This window comes from Myodes glareolus, chromosome 21 (genome assembly GCF_982192425.1).
Source record: "Myodes glareolus chromosome 21, mMyoGla1.1, whole genome shotgun sequence".
Taxonomy (NCBI): domain Eukaryota; kingdom Metazoa; phylum Chordata; class Mammalia; order Rodentia; family Cricetidae; genus Myodes; species Myodes glareolus.
This window is the reverse complement of record NC_142046.1, coordinates 8665884-8682210: the sequence shown is the minus strand read 5'-3', so window position 1 is coordinate 8682210 and position 16327 is coordinate 8665884.

The window sequence follows — 16327 nt, the reverse complement described above, 5'->3', positions numbered from 1 at the left end:
CAGTGCTCTTATGTGGGTCTCTGCCTCTGATTCCATCTATTGTTGGATGAAGGGTCTATGGTGATATTTAAGATAATTCTCAGTCTGACTACAGGGAAAGGCCTGTTCAGGCACCCTCTCCTCTATTGCTTAGGGTCTTAGCTGGGTCATCCTCATGGATTTTTGAGAATTTTTCTAGAGCAAGGTTTCTTGCTAATCCCATAATGGCTCCCTCAATCAAGATATCTCTTTCCTTGTTCTCATGACTGTCCTTCCTCCATCTCGACTATCCCATTCCCTCAAGTTCTCCTCAACCCTCCCCTTCCTCTACCCCCTAGCCCCATGTTCCCAATTTTGTCAGGCAATCTTGTCTGTTTCCAATTTCCAGGTGCATCTATATATGTTTTTCTTTGCATTCACCTTATTACTTAGCTTATCTAGGATCATGAACTATAGACTCAATGTCCTTTGTTTATGGCTAGTATGCACTTATGAGTGAGTACATACCATGTTCATTTTGGGGGTCTGGGTTACCTCACTCAGGATAGTGTTTTCCAATTCCATTTATCTGCATGTAAAATTCAAGATGTCATTGGTTTTTTTTTGTTTTTTTTGTTTTGCTACTGAGTAGTACTCTAATGTGTAGATGTTCCACACTTTCTTTACCCATTCTCCAATTGAGGGGCATCTAGGTTGTTTCCAGGTTCTGGCATACTTTCAAACTATAATTTTCAAACTGGAGATGTTGGAATGGGGAAGATGTTAAGGGCCATGTAAAAGACATTCCACCTGATATTTCATGATATATATATATATATATATATATATATATATATATATATATATGTGTGTGTGTGTGTGTGTGTGTGTGTGTGTGTGTGTGTGTGCGCGCGCCCTTAAGTCTCTAAATCATACTATAGTTTAATAGTTGTCCCCTGGGTTTGATCCATTTCAATACAGCTCCATACATAAAGCATATATAAAGCATTATCCAATATGAGTCTAGTGCTGTGAAGAGAGGATCAAGAGGCTACTGAACTTTGACTAGCTTTACTATTACTTGATGACTGATCTGACCATTCTCCTTGTTCCTTATCTCAGAATTTCATTATAGATTCTGAGTCTACTCAAAGCTGATTTTTCTTATATGGTAATTGTTATTTCATTTTCAATTTTCTCAAAATATGTTGATCTGGTTTCTAAGTCACCAATCTCCTATTAGTGTTCAAAAGTTTGAGATTCTTAGATAAAGCATATTCACGAATTAAAAACATTGTTTTCTTCATGCCTTGATGACCATGCTTTCTATTCTCACATTTCTGAGTCCTGTCTCCATCAGAAGATGAGGACTACAATGAATCAGAGCAGCAGATCTCATTTCATCCTCCTGGGGCTCCCCATTCATCCAGAAAATCAAGGCATTTACTCTGTACTGTTTCTAGTCATATACCTTACAGCAGTGCTGGGGAACCTGCTTATCATACTGATCATCAGGCTGGACTCTTGTCTCCATACCTCCATGTACTTCTTCCTCAACCACTTGGCCTTCATGGACATCTCTTTCTCATTAGCCATAATTCTGAAGATGCCCAGTAATATGCTGGCACACAGTCAGTCTATCTCATATGCTGGATGCATTTCTTAGGTATATTTTTAAAAATTATTGCTTGCATTGACAGCTTCCTTCTGACATCAATGGCCTATGACAGGTATGTGACCATCAGCCAACCTCTCCACTGTATCAGATTCATAAGTCAGAGTGTCTGTATCTCTTGCACACCACAGAAACTCAGACAGGATATGGGCCTTCCTGGGTGCCATCTGTTATCTTATTATTCTTGTGCTGATGGATCAGGGTCCACCATGTTGCACACAGTCTGTGATTTCTATGAAATAACTACTTTTAATCTGAGCATGCCTTTTAGCATTTCACTCCAAAATCAGATTCAGACCAGCCACGTGACTTCATGTGCAGTGCTAGGCCCTGCTGGGTTTGTTTTGTAGATGGCCATGACACCTACTGGCAGGTAATGGTTATTGTTCCTACTCCAGCTCAAACTCAACCATAGGTAATCCATAATTTGAAATAAATAATTTAAAAGGGTAATATGTCAGATAACCTAGCCATCCAAGGTTTCAATAGCCTCTTTACTTGCACCATGTACAAAGTTTTACAAGACTTACATGATTTCCCTCCTACATCACAATTTTTGATTCTGGAGATTAGTCTTTTCTTCAAAATTTTTTTTCTTAAAAACATGGTTTGATAATAGGAATCAGAAGGAGGCTCTTTTAGAAATCAAACAGTTTTTACAGACTGAAACCAAGCTTCTCAAGAGAAAGAGGTCAAAACTCTGAAGACGGGTAAGAAAAAGTTAACCTACAAAACTCAGTCAACTGAGGTACTTTTAGAAATGGTGCAGGCTGAGAGTAATTTATTTAAAGGGAAATTCAACACTCTGGAGAATGATACAGCTGATTTGGCACACAAAACCCAATCAATGGCAGTGGATGCTGAAAGATTATTTGAGAGACTTCATACTGTTGAATGTATTAATTGGACTCTGTCAAAGAGCTATGACAGGTTGATTGATAGAATGTCTCTCCACAAAAGTAATATGCATATTATGAAGATTATGTCCAAGAATGAGACATTATGTCTATTGGACAGACTTCATACCTTGGAATCCTCAATGAGGGCATTAGAACAGATCATTGAACAGGAGATCCAGACTTTACAAAAAAGTGGTAAATAGATTTGAAAACATTGAGAAACTTATCGATTTTCATGATCAGGAAAAAAAGGTACAAAGACAAAATTTATCCTCACCAGTATATGATAATCTCTGTGATAGCTTCCCCAGAGTTCTGCCTGACTTTCCAGTAATAACACCAGAAAGAGTACATGATCCCATGTACCCTAAGATTGTCAAAGACTATTCAAGGGAGCCCATATGTATGACTGATCTAAAGGAAATTAAACAAACAATGGTAACTTACGGACTAAATTTGCCCTTTTTTAGGGAAATGGTCAAAACATTCACTTACAGTAACAAAGCAACACCAAAAGACTGGACTCAGTTAATCTCAGTGGTCCTTGAAAGTGGACAACAATTACTTTGGAAGTGCTTTTATAAGGAAGAAGATAAAATTTTAGAGCAACAGGAGAAAGCACAAAGACTTGAGTGTTCCCTAGATCATATTCTGGGTAATGGACTTTACTCTTATCCTCAGGATCAAGCTTTTATGATCACCATACCTTGCCCCTATGTAGCTTATCAGCTTTAAAGGCTTGGGACAGGATTCAGGAACTAGGAAAAAGAATTGAATCATATCTTAGTGTTAATCAGAGTGAGAGAGAATCTTTTAGTGACTATTTACAAAGACTAACTAGGGCTGTAAAATAGGGGTAACTGACCCAGAAGCTAGACATATAATAACTGAATATTTGGCTTACAGTAATACAAACATAGAGTGCAAAGGCTTCTTGGGTTTTTAAAGATCAGATTAGCAAACATGGATGAATTGGTCATTTTTATTACTTTAAAAATAATACCAATCAAATTTCTGACTTCTCCTCCTCCCACTTCCCTCATACTACCCCCACAAACCTCCCACCTCCAGTCCTAAAAGAGGACAAGGAACCCTGCTCTGTGGGAAATCCAAGGCCCTCCACCCTACATCCAGACTGAGCAAGGTATGTATCCAAAGAGAATAGGATCCTAAAAAGTCAGTACATGAAGTAGAGACAAATCCCAGTGCCATTGTCATTGGCTCCTCAGTCTACCCCAACTGTCAACCACATTCAGAAGGATCAGTTTGATCCCATGCATGTTTATTCTCAGTTAAGCTGGAGTTAGTGAGCTCCCATTAGCTCAGGCACACTGTCTCAGTGGGTGAATCAACCCCTCATGGTCCTGACCTCCTTGCTCATATTCTCCTTCCTTCTGCTCTTCAATTGGATCTTGGGAGCTCAATTCAGTGCTCCAATGTGGGTCTCTGTCTCTATCTCATCTGTTACCAGATGAAGCTTCTATGGTGATATTCAAGATAATCATCAGTCTTACTACAGGACAAGGCCAGTTCAAGCACCTTCTCTTCCACTGCCTGGGATCCTGGCTGGGGTCATCCCCATGGACTCCTGGGAACCCCTCCAGATCCAAACCTCTTGCCAACCCCAAAATGGCTCCCTCAATTAAGATATCTCCTTCTCTGCTCCCATATCCATCCTTCCTCCATCTCAACCATCCCACACCCCCAAGCTATCTCTAACCCCCGCTTGTCCTCTTTTTCTCCCTCTTCCCTTCCCTCTATTCCACACCCCTCATGCTCCCAACTTTTGACAGGTGATCTTGTCTGCTTTCAAATTTTAGGTGGATCTATACATGTTTTTCTTTGGGTTCACCTTATAAGTTAGCTTCTCTAGGACCATGAACTCATTTTTTTTAGAATCCACTAATTAGTGAGTACATACCATATTCATATTTTTGGGTCTGGGTTAGCTCACTCAGGATAGTGTTTTTGACTTCCATCCATTTGCATGCAAAATTCAAGATGTCATTGTTTTTTACTGCTGAGTAGTACTGTAATATGTAGATGTGCCACTCTTTCGTTATCCATTCTTCAGTTTAGGGACATGTAGGTTGTTTCGACATTCTGGCTATTACAAATAATGCTGTTATGAACATAGTTGAACAAATGTTTTTGTAGTATGATTTGGCATCTTTTGGGTATATTCCCAAGAGTCATATTGCTGTATCCTGAGATATATTGATTCCCAATTTTCTAAAAAAACACCACACTGATTTTCAAAGTGGTTACATAAGATTGCATTCCCACCAGCAATGGATGAGTTTTCCCCTTACTCCACATCCTCTCTCTTGCATAAGCTATCATAGATGAATGGGTCTTGCATACAAGGAATGTTGAGACATTTGACTATAGTACTGAAGCTTGGATAGAAGAGGCAATTTCCAATGGTAAGAGAAGACATCAAAATGCCAAATGTTTTAATTGTGGTAGAATGAGACATCTGAGAAAGAATTGTACACAAGATTCCTGGGAATGTCTTCTCTGGGATTTTCAGAAATAAGAGGGACTCAACCTTTATGTATATGTAGGAGGTGTAACAAAGGCTGAATTTGGACCAATGAAAATAGGTCAACAAAAGATAGAAAATTCAAACACATCCTGCTTCAGGGCTGAGGGGTCCAGAGAGCCAACGGTGAGTATTCCTGCCACTGGGGCTTCTTTCTACCATCCCACCCTGCCCCAACCCTGCCTTTTTGTCGGCAAGGTCCTTAGAACCCTGCAAGATACCCTGCTACTGTGCTGAGGGGATCTGGAGTGCTTTTGTTTCATCAGTGAGGACCTTGGATCTCCCAACACAGCCTGCTTCTGGGTGGAGGGCATCTGAGAGCCTGCTCCAGTGCTGAGGAGACCTAATAGAGGTCAGACCAAGAAAAACTCCCAAGAACACAGTCAGCCACAGCAAAGATTGGGCCAAGATGCCAAGACTCTGATGACCACGTTTGAAGGAAGAGATGGGCAGGCACCAATGCAAGAATTCTTCCAACATCTTGAAAAGGAACATGGTAAGACCAGAATCCAACAAACATGCAACAGGAATACTTGAACATCCCAAATCAGAAGAAGTATAAGAAATTGACTCTAAATGTAGTTTTATGAAAATGATGGAGACCCTTAGACAGGAAGTGGAAAACTACCTTAAAGAACTGAAAGAGAAAACAAAAGAAAAGTTAGAAGAAATTAATAAATCCCTCAAAGATACCCAAGTAAACCAAGAAAAAGCAATCAAACAGGTAAAGGAAACAGTTCAAGACCTGAAGACCTAAATGCAGGTGATAAAAAAACACAAACCAAGGGATAGCTGGATATGGAAAATCTGGGTAAATGAACAAGAACTGCAGGGATATGTATAACCAACAGAAAACAAGAGATATAAGAAAGAATCTCAGATGCTGAAGATACTATAGAGGAAATAAATTCATTGCTCAGAGAAAACAGCAAATTTAACCAATTCTTAACACAAACATTCAGGAAATCTGGGACACCATGAAAATACCAAACCAAAAAATATGTGGGGTAGAGGAAGGAAAAGACCTGCAGTTCAAAGGCCCAGAAAATATATTCAACAAAATTATAGAAGAAAACTTTCCCAACCTAAAGAAGGGTATTCCTATGAAGGTACAAGAAGCTAACAAAACACCAAATAGACTGTATCAAAAAAAATCACCTCACCATAAATAATCAAAACAGAAAACATACAGAATAAAGAAAGACTATTAAAAGCTGCAAAGTAAAAAGGTCAAGTAACATATAAAGGGAAAACTATCAGAATTACACCTGACTTCTCAATTGAAACCATGAAAGCCAGTAGCTCCTGGATAGATGTGCTACAGATACTAAGAGACCATGGATGCAAGCTCAGACTACTATACCCAGTAAAGCTTTTTTTCACCATTGATGGAGAAAACAATATATTCCATGACAAAACAGATGTAAATAATATGTATCCACAAACCTAGGCTTACAGAAAGTACTAGAAGGAAAATCTCAACCCAAGGAAACCAATAACACCCACAATAGCACAGATATCTGACAACCCTCCACCAACACAACTCAAAGAAGGGAAATACACCAACACTGCCATCAAAAATATAATCAGAATGAACAGCAACTGATCATTAATATCGCTTAATATCACTGGACTCAATTCACCTATAAAAAGGCACAGGTTAAGAGAATGGATACAAAAACAGGATCCAACATTCTGCTGTTTACAAGAAACCCATCTCAAACAACAATGCCACCACTAGAAAGTCTATAAACTCATCGAAACTCAAAAGTCATCTACTGAACAACCTCTGGGTCAAGGAAGAAATAAAGAAATCAAAGTCTTCCTTGAATTCAATGATAATGAAGACACAACATACCCAAACCTGTGGGATACTAAGAAAGCAGTGCTAAGAGGAAAGTTCATAACACTAAGTGCCCACATAAAGAAAACAGAGAAAGCTCACATTAGAGACTTAACAGCATACCTGAAAGCAGTAGAGAAAAAGGAAGCAGTATCTCTTTGCAGCAATAAAGTCCTAATTAAGACAGAGGAGGGCACCAGAGACTGGGGTCTCGTTGTGATAGGCCTGGTAATAAGTTTAGTTGGACTAATATGGATTTTGGAACTGTGGAGTAGAAGAAAAGCAATTGAAAGTTTTAAGTGCTGCTTAATGGATCTTAGTAGTAAGAGCTTAGACGAGAATGGTGCTAAGTGCAAGTTGATGAACTTTGTGGCCCTCACTCAAGAGATTTCAGAGGATAACTTTAGTATGCTGGTTCCATAGAGATCATTCTTGTGACATTTTGGTGGAGAAAGTGACTTCCTTTAGGCCTTGTCCAAAGAATATGCCTGAAGCTAAAGTGAGGACTTTGAGTTTATCGCCTGAGGCTTGAGTAAAGAATTTTGTATTAATTTCACTGGCACAAGAAATCTCAAAGCAGCCTAGTATAGACAATTATGTGGTTTTGGGTGGTAATTATAATGAAGATTCATACTAAAAAGGAACAAGCTGAGCAGAGAAAATTACAAAATGTAAATTTTGAGGAGAAAAAGAGCACCAGTAAATAGAATGTAGTTAAGTCTTCAAGGATATAAACAGTTGAAGAGATGGGATAAATAGAGTGGTGACCTCAGGGCAAGATTCCATCTTGTAGATAGGAGCAGCGGGCTGCAATCCCTCTGTGCAGCTCCCATAAGACTAGCTTTACACCAGAAATAACAGCACACAAATTGTATTCATTTAAACACTGCCTGGCCCATTAACTCTAGCCTCTTACTGGCTAACTCTCACATCTTGATTAACCCATTTCTATTCATGTGTGTAGTACAATGAGGTGGTGGCTTACCGGGAAGGTTCTAACATACATACATCTTGGGCCGGAGATTCATGGCGGTTGCCTCATTGCCTTCTTCCCAACATTCTTTTCTGTCTATTCCACCCACCTAAAGGCTGGCCTATCAAAAAGGCCAAGGCAGTCTTTTTATTAACCATTGAAAGTAACACATAGACAGAAGGCCCACCTACATCATTATAGAATGGCACCCATGTGGATAACTGAATCCACAGAAAGCCTAAGAAAGCTTGGAAAAGGAAAAAGTAAAGCAAGTTTTCTTGGTAGCAGCAATTTCCCAGGTCTGCTCTGCTTGCTAGAGGCAAGCAAGTGCTCTCATCTAAGAGAGGCTTCCTGACTCAGCTTTAGCTGCAAAACCCTGCAGCTCTTTTAAAAAGTCCTGCTATGAAACACTTACATAGTGTTGATGAAAAGCTGAACACATGCTTTTTAGTTTTCAGCCATAGCAGGAAAAAAAGCTGTGCCGTTGTTGTAAAATGCTGGCTTTCTGGTCCATTCTGCCAGGGCAAACTCTGACTCTTTCAAGCAGGCGGTCCTGACTACAGAGCTTTTGAGTGTTGTTTAACACTGTTGCAGCTTGCTTGCTGGCAAGGACCTTAAAATGCCACAGACTTGTGGCAATAAAAATGGCTACAGTCAGTACCTCTGCCATGAGGTTGTAAAGCTAAGGAATGGGCTGGATCTAGTCATCAAAGCCACAGCTTTTCATATTGCTTAGTAAATTAAAGGCTCGTGTGGTCAGAAAAAGAGAGAGATACAGTAAAGAGAGATTCAAAGAGGAAGAAAACCTCTAAATGGTTTGCAGTGTGCTAAAATATATGCAGGCTAAAAGTTAAAGTTCTTAAAGTAAAAAAAAAAGAGAGAGGGAAAAGAAAGAAAGGAAGAAAGAAGGAAGGAAGGAAAGAATGAAAGAAAGAAAGAGAGTAGTTGGGTGTGGTGGTACACACCTTTAATCCCAATGCTTGGGAGGCAGAGGTAGATTGACCTCTGAGACTTCAAGGGGCAGAGGTAGATTGACCTCTGTGTCTTCAAAGTGTGGTAGCACACACCTTTAATCCTAGCACTGGGGAGGCAGAGACAGATGGATCTCTATGAGGTCAATGAAAGCCTGGTCTACAGAGTTATTCTAGGACAAAGATATACAGAGAACCTGTCTCAAAAAATAAAAGTAAAAATAAAAAAATAAAGATTAAAATAATGCTTCATAAAGATGGAAAATACACAGAGAATCTTGATACTGATGCTATTATGCTCTCTTTGAATTGTTTGAATGCTGAGGAAGGAGCAACAGCTACTAAATGACCTTTGTTTATAAATGCTGTTGAACTAATCCAAGATAGATATTTTGAAAATACCTTGACTTCAAAATTTGAATCTAAGATTATGATGCTTTGGAAAAGGTCTTCTTTTGTTTTCACAGAGGATGAGACCCTGTGGATTACTTCTATCCCAATATGGTATGATAGACCACGCCCTCCTGAAAAGTTGCTGTGAACACCCTCAAACACTTACTCCATTCAACTGCCAACTGAGATGAACCTAGCACACAGGTTTTACCATGAATGTCTTGATTAACAGCACCACAGTACAGCAGGAAGAAGTTTGGAGAGAAATAACTATGTTCATATTCCCAGATATTGTTTATAATTGTTCTTTTACATTTAAAGGGTGATATGATATAGATATGAATAATTTGCATTGGTATGGATTTTAAGGTCATTTTTGTTATATGTATATGTATTTCTGATCTTGATGAAGGTATTGTGATTGTGTAGTTCATTTAAAAATGTAATGTAAAATTAGGAAATATAGGTTGTTAATGGATAATCATCAATAATAGTCAAGTTTGTAGTCTTGTTATTTAGATTTTTTAGATATATAGAGATATATTTCAGTTAGATAGGCATTCTTCATATCTTTCAAAGACTACAGAATATGGCATTTAATGTTTTAATAACTTAGGGCTTTTCATGACAATGAGACACGTCTGCTCCTGGCAGGACCAGCTACTTCAAGAGGATGATGGGCATTGAAGAGATTCCTTATGGAGTTTGGTAGCCATTTGGGCAAGAAACTGCTCTTGCCTGGACTGTTGTATAAACTAGACACAAAGAACCCACACAAAGAGCACTGCTTAACATGCCTAAAGGTGAGACGGTCTTTTGGGGTTCCTGATTTATAAAAGAGTCTATGAAACATTCTGCAGGACACAGCAAAAAGTTACTGAACAGCCTTTGAATTTTCCTGCTTCGTAGAAATGTCTGCTGAATACTATGGGCCTGTAGGCTGAAGATGAAAGCCCCAATGGTATAAAAAAAACTTTGGGTGACTGTCCAGACAGCAAGATGTCTCTGTCATTTCTAGAGTTTAGAAAGTTGCTCATTTCTTGTTTACTTAGGTAATATTTGATGAAGTTGAAGAATGGTTAGTTATAGTTATTCTTTTCCTTAGTTATGATAAAAGATAAAATAGATATATTGTAACTGTAATTCTTGTTTGATAACTGCTTTGTTATGTGGAATTTTACTTTGTTAAAGTTAAGACCTTCCTTTTTGTTTAAAGAGATAAAGGGGAAATGATGTAGGTGGGCCTTCTATCTATGTGTTACTTTCATTGGTTAATATAGAGACTGCCTTGGCCTTTTTGATAGGCCAGCCTTTAGGTGGGTGGGGTAGGCAGAACAGAATGTTGGGAAAAATGAAATGAAGCAACCGCCATGAAGCTCTGGCCCAAAATGGATGTGTGTTAGAATCTTCCCGGTAAGCCACCACCTCGTGGTGGTACACACATTAATAGAAATGGGTTAATCAAGATGTGAGAGTTAGCTAGTAAGAGGCTAGAGTTAATGGGCCAGGCAGTGTTTAAATGAATGCAATTTGTGTGTTGTTATTTCTGGTGCAAAGCTAGCCATATGGGAGCTGGGCAGCCAAAAAGCAGCCTGCCACTCCTATCTACAACACCACCTAGCTAGTTTTCCAAGTTGTTAAAGGGAGCTAATGAAAAGTTTAAAGCCCTTTGTGATAGGGCAGACCCATATGGGATCGGATGTGTGTTATGTACATCGGACAAAGCCTATTCCTGATTATGTCTTGTACATGGATGAACAATGAAGTCAATTCTGTATCATCTGGTATAAATTCAGTGGTTTCAATATGCAAGATAACTCTTTCTGCATATTGTGAATCAGTAACTATATTAAGAGGTTCTTTAAAATCCCTTAGCATCATAAGAAAGACAAATAATTTATTTTCTGGACAGAATTATAAGGGCTTTGTTCCACCTTACTCAATTCTTCTGATTTGTATTCTGCCTTCCTGGTTTATTTGCATTAGTATAAAATGTATGCGCTCCAGATTTGCATTCACCCTACCCACATGTTCCTCCTGTAATTTTTCCTTAACCATTGTCAGTTCCCTTTCTGCTTCAGCTGTTAAATCTCTAAGAATATTCAAATTTTTATCACCATCTATGGTTTTGTTTAAATGAATTATTAGATCAGGTGTTATTTCAAGTGCTGGTCATAGACTGGAAATGTCTCCTAACATCTTTGAAAGTCATTAAGAGTCTGCAATCAGTCTCTCCAAATTTGTGCCTTTTGTGTTCTAATTTTCTGTAAACCTATTCTTTAACCTAGGTAACTAACAGAATCCCCTTTTTGAATCTTTTCATGAGCAATTTGTAATCCCCATTTAGGCGAAACTATCTTTACTTCCTCAAACATTCTTTCTAGAGTATCTATGTTTGAATTAGATAGCAAAATGTCATCCATGTAATGGTAAATTATAGACTTAGGGAATTTTCTACATCTTATCTCTAATGACTGACTCACAAAGTATTGACACAGGGTTAGATATTGAGCATTCCCTGTGGGAGGACAGTCCACTGGTATCTCCTAGTAGGTTGAGAGTTATTATAAGTAGGCACTGTGAAGGCAAATTTTTCTCTATTCTTTTCTTGTAAAGGTATAATGAAGAAGCAATCCTTTAAATCAATAACTATTAGAGGTCATCCTTTTGGTAATGGAAAAGACAGAGGAATTCCAGACTGTAGAGGGCATATAGGTTGAATTACCTTGTTGACAGCCCTTAGATCTGTCACCATTCTCCATTTGCCAAATTTCTTTTTTACAACAAACACATGAAAATTTAAAGCGCTAGTGGACTCCTCTATATGTTGAGCATCTAATTGTTCCTGTACCAATCGTTCTAAAGCCTGAAATTTATCTTCAGCTAGAGGCCACTGTTTAACCCACATTGGCTTCTCGGTTAGCCATTTTCAAGGTAGGGCTGCTGGTACCTCTAAAGGTTTGTTAGTTGTTTTATGTTCTTGTACAGCCTGAATGGCTGGTGACCTTCGTGCATAGTACCTTATTACATCCTTCTCAGAATTATGAGTTCCTGGGACTGCAGGAATGCTAATCTGTGTATTTCATTACTGTGGCAGGTATTAGCCCCATAAATTTATTGCAATATCAGCTACATATGACCTTAGCTTTCCTCTTTGACCTTCTGGCCCAATACAGTCAACCCATCTCATGCTTTATTTAACTCAAGATATGGTTCCAATTCTTAGTAATTGAACATCTGCCAGTTAAAGAGGCCAATTTGGATGCCAAGATTCTCGAGTGATGATCCTTATATCTGCTCCTGTATATATTAATGTAGAAGGGTCATCTGTCTCTGTGTTACTTTCCTTGGTTAATAAAGAAACTGCCTTGGCTTTTGATAGGACTACAGCTTAGATAGGCGGAGTAGACAGAACAGGAGGCTGGGGAGAAGGAAGCAGAGTCAGGGAGAGGAAGAGAGCCACCCACCATGAAGCCGCCAGGTCAGGCATGCTGAATCTTTCCTGGTAAGCCACAACCTCATGGTGCTACACAGATAATTAGAAATGGTTTGAGTTAAGCTGTGAGAGTTAGCCAATAAGAGGCTAGAGCTAATGGGCCAGGCAATGTTTAAAAGACTATAGTTTCCATGTAATTATTTTGGGGGTAAGTTAGCCAGGACCTGGACGAAAACGCAGCCTGCTGCTCCGAGGATGCAGCCCATGGATACTTCTACAGTCTATCAAGCCAATAATCACAATTCCATTTATATGTACTCCCAATTTTGGTCTCTGATCATTTATAGAGGTTTGCCAAAATATACGCTTCTTATTTCCTATTTGCATTTCTGACCTATCCTCCAAATTTGAGCCATCATTTAGAACCTTGTGGTCTCGCACTGAAGCTTCTAGAGTTTTTAATTTTCCTGATGTGACATGCCCTCCACGGTAACTGGGAATGACTAGGCCTCTTTTGGCTTGGGGGCCTGTGAAATGCCCCTCATGGAGTTTCCCTATAGTATCAGGTTGCTTTGTCTGTCTGTTGTTAATCTACATTCATTGTTCCAATGTTGTCTTTCCCACACCTCCTACATATACATGAAGGCCAAGGTTTCCTATTCTTGCCATTCCCAGATGAGGCATTATTCCTAGAAATTTCTTGCCTGCCATCCCTTTTCAGGTGTCCTAATTTACCACAATTAAAACATTTTGCAGGTTGATGTCCCCTCATTGCTTTGGAAATTGCTTCCCCTACCCAAGATTCATCATCATAGTTAAATGTCTGAAAATTCATGGTATGCTGAATCCATTCATCCATAGGTGCTGATCTAGACTTTAAAGGCCCAATTATCTTTTCACATTCTAAGTTTGTATTTTCAAAAGCCAGCAATTCAAGAACTATTTCTTCATCTAGCTTCTGGGTCTGTTACTCCTATGTTCAGAGCTTTAATTAATCTTTGCAAAAGGCCAGTATATGGTTCTCCCTATCCCTGCCTAACCCTGGTATATGACTTGATCATTTTTCCTGGTTCTGGTATTCTGTCTTAAGAATTCAAGGCTGCTTTGTGGCATAAGGACAATATTTCTTTATCATAAAGTGCTTAGATCTGTGGATCAGCATAAGCCTCTACACCAAGAATTTGATCCTGGGAAACCTATACACCCTTTGCTCTCCCTTGCTGTTCCATATGTTTCTTCTCTGAAATACATTCCAAGCATCAAGGAAGGTCCATCTTCCAGCACCACATATGCTAACTGTGAGAAATCATGGGACATAGCCCTGATATTAGAAGCCCAAGTTCTTATCATTTCCTTAACAAATGTAGAGTGCAAGCCATAATTAATGATGTGATGATTTGTTTAATTTCCTTTAGGTTATTCATTCCTACTGGCATCCATCTAGCTTCTTTGGATCCCATTGAGCCTTTAGAAGTTGATGCTTTTTCAGAGTAAATTACAGGGTATGTTGCTAAAATCCTGAGTAAACCAGTTCTGACAGCGGGTGGTGACAGTGTATCCTGCCCTTGTGTCTTCTCACCCTGTTCATCAGCTCCTATAATTTCCTCAATCATTTTAAATCTCTTAATTATAATCTCTCATAAAGCCCAAATCTTTTGACCTGCAAATGTTTCTAGTGATTTCCCTACAGTATCAATTTTTTGGTCCCCATTCTGCACCTGTGATTCCAAGGTTGTAATGTTTCCTTTCAAAGATAACATCATCTCCTCCTTGAAATGCTCCTGAACATCATATAAATTGGCATCCTGGAGGTATAGTCTGTCTGTTACCTTATTAAAGCTCTGTGATAACTTTTGAATGTCAAACTCAACAGCCTGGACCCTCTCAGGTAAGTTCTTAGTATCCTTAGATATGCAGTCAATTTTGCCTATCATGGGTATTCATCCTATCAATTAATGCCATGTACTTCCATAATGATATAATATGAAGAAGAAAACTGAAACCTAATAGCCAGGAAATTGAGGTATCTCCATAGGCATATAGGCCTCTTGTGATTTCTTCCAAAGTAACAGCAAAAACTGTGACAAGAATCCAATCAAAAATGAAACCTGTCACTTTACTTGTTAACCAGCAGACAGCACTGTTTCCTAGTCACAACTGGAGCTGCTGCAACAGCCTCACAACAAATCCTGTTTTAATACCTCACGCAAAGGGTTAGATGTAGTACACTGAGGGAGAAAACCCAGAGTCCAGGCACAGATCCCAAACACCCAGGGAGCTTCTAGTGGCTGATAAACAGCACTGCCGCCATGGGCTTGCCCACCCAGCTGCTCTGCTCTGACCTGATGCCCAGGGTTGGGTCATGACACAGTCATTGCGAAAGAAGGACTGGCTGCACTCCCAGCGTCCCTATGCTGGACAAAGTGTCATGCTGCAAATGCTGCTGTGGCAGTGCTCCCAATCATTTATGGCAGGGATTTCAAACAGTGTGTCTATATGAGCCACCAGGACTTCACAGGAAGTTTTTTTCCCAAAGGGGTTTTCAGTGTTCAACAACCACTTGCACTTGCGCTGTGAGCTCTGTGACTCACATTGCCTAAGTGCTGTGCTGTAAGGGAGGATTTAAAAACCTCTCAGAAAAGATCAAATTAGGCAGGCAGAGACTGTCTGGGCCTGTGGATCTCGGGAGGTGTAGAAGGTACTGCTGACTCACTCAGGTCACAGCTGAGGGAGTAGGAATTGAGTCAAGCCTGACTGGTGGCAGGCAGCCGAGCAGGTGATGGTGGGATAGGGGTTTTTCCCAGATGTTGGATGCCAGATAAGAGAGTAAGTCACAAAATAATTCCATACCAGTTTGGAATTATGACTAATAAAACGATTATTTATTTAAATGGAAAAACTTACAGATCACTGTCCTAGACAACATCCTGTAGTGATGAGGTGAGCAGGCCTGCTTTTCACCCCACCTGGCTCCTGCTTAGCCCTGGAAATAATAACACAGAAACTGTATTCATTAAAATACTGCCTGGCCCATTATTTCTAGCCTCTTCTTGGTTAACTCTCACATCTTGCTTTAACACATATCTAGTAATCTGTGTATCACCACGGGGTTATGGCTTACTGGGAAGATTATAACCTTTGTCCATCTTAGGTCAGAGCTTCATGGAGTCTCCCTGACTCTGCTTTCTATCTCCCAGCATTCTGTTCCATCTACTCATCCTATCTAAGCTGCTGTCCTATCAAAAGGCCAAGGCAGTTTCTTTATTAACTGATGAAAGTAACAGAAATACAGAAGGACCTTCTATATCAACAGCCCCCTGCATGACCAGTAAAAGTGTCTGATAGCTAGAAGCAGAGTCCGAAGCAAGAGAGGGAGTGTGTGGCTACTGCTGCTTTTTCAAGCCAGAGAGACCATGCCCGAGTGGGCTGGTATCTTAAAAGTTATTGGCTGAAGGAGCGGAAGGAATTCCCACAGCAGAGAAAGAAGTGTATTGCAGTCAACAAATCTGAACAGAGTTGAAGATCTGAAGAGTGTTTTGACATTAGCCCATCAGACATGGAGATAGAGTTTGGAGTTTTACAAATGTTTTTTGTTTGTTTGTTTTTTAATTTGCTCTTGATTTTGTCCAGTAGT